This window comes from Scyliorhinus torazame, chromosome 5 (genome assembly GCF_047496885.1).
Source record: "Scyliorhinus torazame isolate Kashiwa2021f chromosome 5, sScyTor2.1, whole genome shotgun sequence".
Lineage (NCBI taxonomy): Eukaryota > Metazoa > Chordata > Chondrichthyes > Carcharhiniformes > Scyliorhinidae > Scyliorhinus > Scyliorhinus torazame.
In genome coordinates, this window is record NC_092711.1 from 166,250,255 (window position 1) to 166,261,257 (window position 11,003).

General features: G+C 46.5%; 1 protein-coding gene across 1 annotated transcript in view; it reads right to left on the reverse strand.

Annotated features, from left to right (window-relative positions):
- Positions 1-11,003, reverse strand: part of LOC140420478 (uncharacterized) — a 122,673-nt gene that overhangs the window by 37,017 nt on the left and 74,653 nt on the right. The window lies entirely within an intron of this gene.

Below are 11,003 nucleotides of genomic sequence, written 5' to 3' on the forward strand. Positions count from 1 at the left end.
GGAGGACATGCTTGCTAGGTTAATTGGACATTCTGAATTCTCCCTCCGTGTACCTGAACAGGCGCGAAGTGTGGCGACGAGGGGATTTTCACAGTAACTTCAATGCAATGTTAATATAAGCCTACTTGTGACAATAATAAAAATTATTATTTTTAATTGATCAGGAGGAAGTGTTAAAGTGAGAATGTAAATTACAGTGGAGCTGGCAATAATTTCCCAGTCTTTGCTGGAGGTGCCAGAGGACTGGAGAATTACAAATCTTATGCATTTGTTCAATAAGGATAGCCCCAGCAATTGCAGATCAGTTAGTTTAACATCATTGGTGGGCAAGCTTATAGAATCAATTATTCCAAATAGAATTTTAAAACATGGAAAATTATGGACTGATTTGCAAGAACCAGTATCAATCCACCTACCCTGCACATCTTTGGGTTCTGGGGGTGAGACCCACATAGACATGGGGAGAATGTGCAAACTCCGCATGGACAGTGACCCAGGGCCAGGATCAAATCCGTGTCCTTGGTGCTGTGAGGCAGCAGTGCTAACCACTGCGCCGCCGTGCCGCCCAACTGACAGATTTCTGAATGTCAATAACACAAAGGGATATGGGAATAGTGTGGGGGGAAAGGCAATGAAGTGGATGATCAGCCATGATCGTATTGAATGGTGGAGCAGGCTCAATGGGCTGAATGGCCAACTCCTGCTCCTATGTTACAATGATACAAAGATAGGTAGGAAATTAAATTGTGAAGAGGACATAAGGAGGTTACAAAAATATATGTTAAATGAGTGGTATAAAATTTCCCAAATGGAGTGCAATGTAGGAAAAGTTATTACTTGAAGATTTGTATTCATTGCAGAGCTCGGAGATTCGGAGGGATCTGGGTGTCCAAGAGCATGAATCACAAAAGGTGAGTATACAGGTACAGCAAGTAATTAGGAAAGCTAATAGAATGTCATTGTTTATTGTGAGGGGAATGGAATACAAAAGTAGGGAGGTTATCTTATGAGGAATGAATGGACAGGCTGGGCTGGTGTCCGATGGAGTTTAGGTGACTTGATTGAACCTTGATGTTGGATGTGGAAAGGATGTTTCCTCTTATGAGAGAATCTAGAAATTGAAGTCTTCTTAAAGTAACAACAGTGGTTAGCACTGTTGCCTCACGGCATTGAGGACCCGGGTTTGATCCCAGCCCCAAGTCACTGTCTGTGTAAAGTTTGCACATTCTCCCCGTGTCTGCGTGGGTCTCATTACCCCAACCCAAAGATTTGCAGGGTAGGTGGATTGGCCAGGCTAAATTGCCCCTTAATTGGAATTTAAAAAAAGTAGCAACTTGCCCCTTTAAGGCAGAGAAGAACTTTTTTTCTCGCAATGGGTGCTGAGTCTTTGGAACTCTCTTCCTAAGGGCAGTGGAAGCAGAGTCTTTGAATATTTAGAAGGCAGAGCTGGATAGATTTGTGTTAAGCAAGGGGGTGAAAGGTTATCGGGACAATAGGTGGGGTGACGACCATCATATAACGATATGAAATAGGAAGAAGAGGATGCTGTTCAGCCTTTAAATAGGATCATGGCTGATTCAACATTTCTCTCGTCCACTTTCCTGCCCTTTCCCTGGAATCCTTGATTCCCTCACTGATCAAGAATCTATCTCAGCTTTAAATATACACAGGGACTCTGTCCCCACAGCTTTCAGTTCCAAAGATTCACAACCCTCAGAGAAGAAATTCCTCTTCATCTCAGTCTCAAATTGACATCTCTTTATTCTGGGCCTAGACTCTCCCACGAGGGGAAACATCCTCTCAGCATTTACCCTGTCAAGCCCCTGAAGAATCCTGTATGTTTCAATGAGATCATCTCTCAATCTTCTAAATTCCAATGAGTAGAGTCCAAACCTGTTTAACCTTTGCTCCTAAAACAATCCCTTCATACCGGGTATCATCATAGTGAATCTTCTCTAACCCTCCTCCAATAAAATAATATCTCTCCTTAAATAAGGGGGCCAAAACTGCTGACACTATCTCTGTAGGCATTTCTTTAGGATCCTAAGGTGTAAGTCATCAGGGATAGGGTACTTATCTGTCTTTAGCCGCATTAGTTTGTTGAATACTGCATCTCTAGTATTGGTATTTAATTCCTCCTCCATATTCTTTAGTATTAATGGAATATTTGAAGTCTCTTCAACCATAAAGACTAATGCAAAATATCTGTTTAACTCCTCTGCCATTTCCTTATTTCCCATAACTATCTCCGCAGATTTAATTTCTAAGGGGCCTGTGTGGAGTTGAGGTTACAATCAGATCAGCCAGGATGTAATGAATGGTGGAGCAGGCTCGAGGGGCCGAGTGGCCTACTCCTGCTCCTAATTCATATGTTATCACATCCTTTATAATAGATTGTAGCATTTTTCCTCCAATGATGTCAGGTTAATGGGTCTGTAGTTCCCTGTTTTCTCTCTCTCTCCTTAAATTGTGGGGTTACATTTACCACCTTCCAATCTGCAGGAACCATTCCAGAATCTACAGAATTGTGAAAGATGATCACCAATGTATCCTCTATCTCTACAGCCGCCTCTTTCAACACTCTGGGATGTAGAGCAGCAGCTTTTGGGGATTTATTAACTTTCAACCACATTAATTTCTCCAGTACTACTTTTTCACTAATACTAATCTCTTTCAGTTCCTCGTGCTCACTGGTCCCTTGGTTCTCTGGTGTTTTTAGAACAATTTCTGTATCTTGCTCCGTGAAGACAGACACACATTGTTTAGTTTCTCTGCCATTTCCTTATTCCCCATCATAAACTCTCCTGTCTCTGTCTGGAATGGACCACATTGGTCTTTGCTAATCTTTTCCTTTTCACATTCCTATAGGAGCTGTTCCAGTCCTTTTGTTAATGTTTCTCGCCAGTTTGTTCTCATATTCTATTTTCTTTTTATCAGTTTCTTGATCCTCCTTTGCTGAATTCTAAAACAAGTTCCCAATCCTCAGGCTTATTACCTATTTTGGCCATTTTATGAGCCCCTTCTTTTCATGTAATGGAATCTTTAATGTTTCCTGTTATAATAATAATCTTTATTATTGTCAAAAGAAACTACTGTGAAAATCCCCTCGACACCATTGCATCACTATTACTGTTGGATATTTATTCCTTAAATTAATTTATATTTGTCATACATTATGTGAAAGTCGCCAAAGTCCCAGAGGACCACAGGCTTCTCTCTCCTGAGAAAGAGAGAGCGAGAGAGCTGCTTGGTGGTGATTTGATCCGAGGATCACCACACCTCAGGCGAGGGGCAATGTTGAGAAGACGGGGCCTTCATGGATAACCTCAGCCGGTACGGCAGTTTAACCCAAGCTGTTGGTGTCGCTCAGTATCACAAACCAGCCATCCAGCCAACTGAACTAACCAATCCCCTTGTAAATATGTAATAATTCCTTAAATAATAGCTATCTCCCATCATACCTTTTAATGTATTTTCCCAGCCCACCTCAGACACCTTATTCCCTCATACCCTGAGCCCCGCATACTCAGTTTTTCACAGTGAGAAACACCCAAATAAACTAAACAAAAGAACCATGTAACCACCATAGTCCCTCTTCATGGCAACGTGGCATGGTTCTGGGGCTTCCAAACAGAAATGGAAACAAATAGTCTTAAACTTCAAAACTCCCTTTCACTCTTCTGATTCTTGTGAAACTTCAAACCAGGTATTTGCAAGAAGGTTCAGAGAGCATCAGCCCATTGGAGGCAAAGTCGTGAGACCGGCAAGTCCAGCAGAAAGAAACCCTCCGACCCTCCCCATCGACCAACTGTCAGAATGAACAAAATGCTGTTCTGGGTGTAATTGAAGCAGAAACAATAACAACAGAATCCTACCCCTGTAATCAATTGTGAACTTGTTGGTATCTCAGCAAGTTCGAGGAAACACAGAATCCCTTCCCACACTGAGAGCAGGTGAACGGTCTCTCCCCAGTGTGAATTCGCTGATGTAACTTGAGGTTGGATGACTGAGTGAATCCCTTCCCACACTGAGGGCAGGTGAATGGCCTCTCCCCAGTGTGAACTCGCTGATGTGAGTTCAGGCTGGATAACTGAGGGAATCCCTTCTCACACTGAGAGCAGGTGTACGGTCTCTCCCCAGTGTGTGCTCGCTAGTGCGTCTGCAGGGTGGATGAGTGACTGAATGTCTTCTCACAGTCTGAGCAGGTGAACGGCCTCTCCCTGGTGTGAACCCGCTGGTGTGACTTCAGATGGGATAACTGAGTGACTCCCTTCCCACACACAGAGCAGGTGAAGAGCCTCTCCCCAGTGTGAATGTGTCGATGAGCCTCCAGCACAGATGGAACCCTGAATCCCTTCCCACAGTCCCCACATTTCCACCGTTTCCCCATGTTTTGGGTCTCCTCTTGTCTCTCCAGTCGGACAATCAGTTGAAGCCTCGTCCACACACAGAACACGTGTACGGTCTCTCCCCGCTGTGAATGGTGTGATGTGTTTTCAGGCTGTGTAACTGGTTAAAGCTCTTTCCACAGTCAGTGCTCTGGAACACTCTCACTCGGGTGTGTGTGTGTCTCGGTGATTTTCCAGTCACACTGATATTTAAAATCTTTTGAAGCCAACAGGTCGGGCGAACATTCCTCCTTCCCGATTTAATGGCCAATGAACCGAGTGACTCTGTCAGATCTAAACATGATGTTTGAGATTTCCGTCTGTAAATCCTCTCCTTTTAACATCCTGTAAAATGAGTTTACAAAATACATCACAGTCAGTACAGGATAGAAATTCAGAACAGATTATTTTAATTTCTATGAAACATTCTTTCCTCTCATTCCCCAAAAGCTGTAAATCTCCATCCCACTCACTCTCCCTCCATTCTCACTCTGCTGTATCTAATATTGACCCTCCCAATTCTCCTGAAGGTGCTGATTCAGGCTGATTGACAGATCCATGCTCACTGCTTCCTGTCCTAGGCACAGAGACCATAACAAACAGGAGGTACAGTCGAAGCAACAGTGCTAACCACTCTGGTACCGTGCCGCCCAGCACCATTTTTCCACGCCATCCCCCATATCCCTCGATAACTTCACTACCTAGAAACCTATCAAACTGCCCTGAAAATATTTGATGACTGAGGTTCCACAGTCCTCTGGGGTAGAGAATTCCAAAGCTTCACCACATTTCCTTTAAATGTATTGATGGGGGCAGCACAGTGGCACAACGGTTAGCCCTGCTGCCTCTCGGTGCCGAGGACCCGGGTTCGATCCCGGCCCCAGGTCACTGTCCATGTGGAGTCTGCACATTCTCCCAGTGTCTGCATGGTCTCACCCCCACAACCCATGTGCAGGGTGGGTGGATTGGCCATGCTAAATTTCCCCTGAATTGGAAAAGAAAATTGGGTATTTAAAAAAATTAATCAATTCATTGACGGGGATTTGGGGGCCGCTGGTTAGGCCAGTATTCTTTGTCATCCCTAGTTGCCCTTCAGAAGGTGGTGGTGAGCTGCCTTCTTGAACGTCTGCAGTCCCTCAGGTGTAGGTACACCCACTGTGCTGGTAGGGAGGAGTTCCAGGATTTTGCCCCAGCGACAGTGAAGGAACGGCGATATATTTCCAAGTCGGTCTGGTGAGTGACTTGGAGGGGAACCTCCAGGGGGTGAGGTTCCCAGGTATCTGCTGCTCTTGTCCTTCTAGATAGTAGTGGTCGTGGCTTTGGAAGGTGCTGTCTGAGGAACCTTGGCGACTTACTGCAGTGTATCTTGTAAATTGTACACACGGCTGCCACTGTTCGTCAGTGGTGGAGGGTTTAAATGTTTGTGGACAGAGGAGCAATCAACCTGGCTGCTTTGTCCTGGATGGTGTCGAGCTGCTCGAGTGTTGTTGGAGCTGCACTCATCCAGGCAAGTGGAGAGTATTCCATTATACTCCTGACTTGTGCCTTGTAGATGTTTGGACAAGATCTGGGAGGTCAGGTTGTGAGTTACTCGCTGTAGGATTTCCAGCCTTTATTTCGCTAAGAAGGAGATACAGAGCTTTCCGGGAATGGAGAAGGGGGTGGTGTTGGCAATTTATGGGGCGATTTGAGGAGAACAGAAGGCCCACTGGAGGGGATTAAGGCAAAGTGGGAGGAAGAGCTGGGAGAGAGCATGGAGGAGGGGTTGTGGTGTGAGGTGCTCTGGAGGGTAAATGCCTCAACTTTGTGCACGAGGTTGAGGCTGATAGAGCTGTACGTGGTGTATCGGGCGCACCTCACAAAGGTGATGATGAGCCGACTCTTTGAGGAGGTAGAGGATGTTTGTGAACGTTGGGGGGGGGGGGGGGGACCCGCAAACCACGTTCATATGTTTTGATCCTGTCCAAAGCTGGAGGGGTATTGGTGGGAGGTGTTCAAGGTAATTTTGAAGGTGGTACATGTGAGGCATGAGCCGGGTCCTCTGGAGGCCATATTCGGGGTATCGGATCGGCCAGGGTTGGAAGCGGGTGCGGAGGCAGATGTTTTACCCTTCGCCTCGCTCATCGCCCAAAGGCGGATCCTGGTGGGGTGGAGGTCAGTTTCTCCACCCTGTGCCCTGGCGTGGCGGGGGGATCTGTTGGAGTTTTTAACACTCGAAAAAGTGAAGTTTGAGTTGAAGGGAAGGGTGGAAGGATTGTACAATTCATGTGTTTATTATGCACTTTCAAAAATTGGATGACATTGAACAAAAGAGTGGAGTGGGGGTGTTGGGGTGGGGTTGGACTGTGTATGTTGTTGGTGACTATGTATGGGGTTGTATGGTGAATTCCTGAATCCTTTTCTTTGATGTTTGTATTTAAAATGTTGAGGGTTGTTTGGGGGTTGGTGGGAGGGAGGAATTGTTGGCCAGGGGATTGACATTATATTTGTTACTGTTGATTGTTTGTCGGTGGGTGTAAATTTGGATGAAAATGTGAAAAAGGAGAATAAAAATATTTAGTAAGAAAAATAATTCCCAGCCTTTAACCTGCCCTGGTAACCACAGTACTAATATGGCTAGTCCACTTCAGATTCTGATCAATAGTAAGCCCCAGGATGTTGTTTGTGGGGGATTCAGCGATGGTAATGCCATTGCATGTCAAGGAGCGGTGGTTAGATGTAAGGGTAGCACAGTGGTTAGCACTGTTGCTTCTCAGCTCCAGGGTCCTAGCTTTGATTCAAGGCTTGGGCCACCGTCTGCGTGGAGTCTGCATGTTCTCCGTGTCTGCGTGGGTTTCCTCCGGGTGCTCCGGTTTCCTCCCACAAATCCTGAAAGACGTATTGTTAGGTAATTTGGACATTCTGAATTCTCCCTCTGTGTACCCGAACAGGCGCCGGAATGTGGCGACTCGGGGCTTTTCACAGTAACTTCATGGCAGTGTTAATGTGATCCTACTTGTGACAATAAAGATTATTATTCTCATCTTGCAGGAGATGGCCATTGCCTTGCACTTGTGTTACATCCTCGAGTGAGGAAATCCCTCCTCATCTCAGCTTTCTCTCCATTTTCCTGCCGGTTTCCCATGACCCTTGACTCCCTCGCCAATCAGAAATCTGTCTGGGGGGGACCACGTGAAGCGGCTTTTCCGCAGGTTCTGGTGCCACTCGCCTATAATCCGTCATTTATCCTGATTTCCCGGCATTCATCTAATTAATGCCAGAATTAATATTTGTTCTCATGTCCCTGGAAGACTTCAGGATTGGTTTTGGTGAGATTATGCCGAAATATGTCAAGAAATCTATTGATTGGGGTGCACGTGGCACAGTGGTTAGCACTGGGACTGCAGCGCTGAGAACCCGGGTCCGAATCCCGACCCTGGGTCACTGTCCGTGTGTAGTTTGCACATTCTCCCCATGTCTGTGTGGGTTTCACCCCCACAACCCAAAGATGTGTAGGGTAGGTGGATTGGCCATGCAAAATTGCCCCTTAATTGGAATAAAGAGATAATTGGGTACTCTAAATTTTATTTAAAAAAAGAAATCTATCGATAAAAGAGTGCAGGCGGATTCAGTGGGGGTGGAGCCGCATTTTGAACATGGCACCCTGACCCTCAGGAGGTCCCTCGACCCCGCGCTCTCCGGGACTCTCTCGGAGGCGGTGAAAATGATGACTGCCGACATTCTCCGTGTTATTGACCAGAGGCTGAGTGAGCTGGCTCAATATCTGTGAGCTCATGAGGCCGAGCTGCAAAACACCATGAAGAGGCTCGATGATCCGGAGGCGAGAATCCTGAACGTTGAGCAAGATGCCTCCTCGGCAGAGGCAAGAATTCAATCCTTGGAAAACCGGCTGAGTGGTGTGGTGGACTCCTGGAGGACTTGGAGAACCGAGGGTGAGAGAAAGAACATCCAAGTCGTCGGCCTGCCAGAAGGTGTGGAGGATAAGGTTCCTGTTAGGTTCTCCGAGGACTGGCTGCCACATTTTCTCAAGATAGATGTGAAGCCTGGGTGTTTCAAATTAGAAAGGGCATCGGATCCTGTCTTTGAGGCCGAGGGATAGTTTTCATCCCAGGCCTGTAATCATTCCCTTCCACAACTTGAAAGATCACCAGAGGGTCCTGGAGACGGGTAAGGTCATTTGGGACCCGGCTCCATGAGGGACTGAGGATTTAGTTCTTCCAGGATTTTTTGGCAGCCACAAAAACGAGATACGAGGTCTCCCTTTTGGTTAACTCAAACCCTGGGATTTCCCCCTCCATTTTGTGGAGGACGTGTGACGTTTATGCTCGGGGCTGATCATTTCTCACACTGCTAATGAAGGGTGCAGGATGCTGGAGAACCAGCGGCGTCTGGAGGTTTGTTTGGCGAAGGTGGAGGAGAATCATATGGAGGGCCCGAGTAAGCTATTACTGAAGGAGGTTAACGCAGCAAGAGTGGCTTTGGACTCCCATCGACTCAGCAGGTCGAGAAAAGTTGAGAGTTTGTGAGGCAGAAGTTGTACGAGTTTGGGAATAAGCCGAGCAAATACTTGGCCTGTTGGACAAAGAAAAAGGCCGACTTTAGAGTCATTCCCAAAGGCCATCCTGGTATGGGGTGATGGTGTAGAGAGCTCTGCGCTTCTTTCTTGAAAAGAGGCCTTAACAATTCCCATCTACTCTCCTCCGCCTGGCTGAACTCGTTCTATCTCTCAACAACTTCTCCTTCAACTCATCCCACTTTCTCCAAATCAAAGGTGAAGCAATGAGTAGCTGCATGGATCCTAGCTACGCTTGCCTTTTTATGGGGTATGTGGAACATTCCTTGTTCCAGGCTGACCCAGGTCCCCTCCCACAACTCCTTTACCAATACATTGATGACTATTTTGGTGCCATTTCAAGCTCTCGTCCAGATCTGAAAAATTCATCAACTTCGCTTCCAGTTTCCACCCCTCCATCATTTTCACCTGTTCCATCTCAGACACTTCTCTTCCCTTCCTTGACCTTTCTGTCTCCATTTCCGGCAATAGTCTATCCACTAATGTCAATTACAAGCCCACGGACTCCCACAGCTATCTGGACTACAGCTCTTTGCACCCTAAATTCTGTAAAGGCTCCATCCCTTTCTCGCAGGTCCTTCGCCATCGCATTTGTTCCAATGATGGCACTTTCCAAAGGTGCTTCGAAAATGTGTTCCTTCTTCCTCAACCATGATTTCCCACCGACAATTGTGGACAGGACCCTCAGCAACATGCGGTCCATCTCCCGCGCCACTACCCTCGCCCCCTCCCTCCCAGAACAAGGATAGAGTCCCCCTCGTTCTCACATTTCATCCCACCAGCCTCCATATGCAAAGCATAATCCTCCACCATTTTCGCCAACTCCAGCGTGATGCCACCACCAAACACATCTTTCCTTCCGCCCGCTGTCAGCATTCCGCAGAGACCGTTCCCTTCAGGATAGTCTAGTCCACTCCTCCATCATATCTAACACCTCTCCCATCACCCATGGCACCTTCTCATGCAATCACAGGTGTAACATCTGCCCCTTTACCTCTTCCATGCTTAACATCCCAGGCCCAAAACACTCATTCCAAGTTAAGCAGTGTTTCACTTGCACCCCTTTCAATTTGGTTGATTGCATTCACTGCTCCCAATGTCGTCTCCTCTATGTCGGAGAGACCAAACGTAGAGTGGGTGATCGCTTTGCTGAGCACCTTCAGTCTGTGTGCATTCAGGACCCTGACCTTCCCATTGCTCGCCATTTTAACACAAGACCCTGCTCCCATGCCCTGTCCTTGGCCTGCTACAATGTTCCAGAGAAGCTCAACGCATATTGGAGGAGCAGCATCTCACCTTCCAGTTAGACATGCCTTCCGGTCTGAACATCAAATTCAACAACTTCAGATGATTAGCTCTACCCACCTCGACCCTTTTCGTTTTCATTCCATCTCATTTTAACTGTCTTTTACCTTTTATTTCTTTCTTCATATATATTTTCCCCCCAATCTTATTCTCTTTCCTTACCTTTTCTCCCCTTTCTCTCATTTTACCTCTCTCCCACCCATGTCCCCCTTCTCCCCACATCTGTATCTGTCACACCTTACCCTCTGATTTTAGTTTCTCGGCTGTTTGACCTTTCACATCTTTTATTCTCTCTGGGGACTATCATTAGCACTCTTTCCCCTTGGTTTCTGTAGCTATTAGCACTCTTTTTGCTTTGTTTCTGCGGCTATGACTCATCTTTCATTCCCTCACACTACAGTATAAATATCAACGCCTTTTAGCTTTGACAAAGAGTCATCTGGACTCTAAATGTCAGCTCTTTTCTCTCCTTTCAGTTGCTGCCACACCTGCTGAGATTTTCCAGCATTTTCTCTTCTGGAATATAACGTTGCTGCAAGGGACCAATTGAAGGCCAGAATGAGAAAAGAAATGGAAAAGTGGAGAAAATAAAGTGTTATACGCACAGATGTTGGGCACAGGACAGAGCTTCAGTCTTTGTGAAGCTCAAATGTCATCCAGACAAATCCCCCGCTCTCAATAGCTGGAGGACTAGAGTCCTTCCGGTCCTCCAATCTTTCCATTGGTTGCTGGCCGCC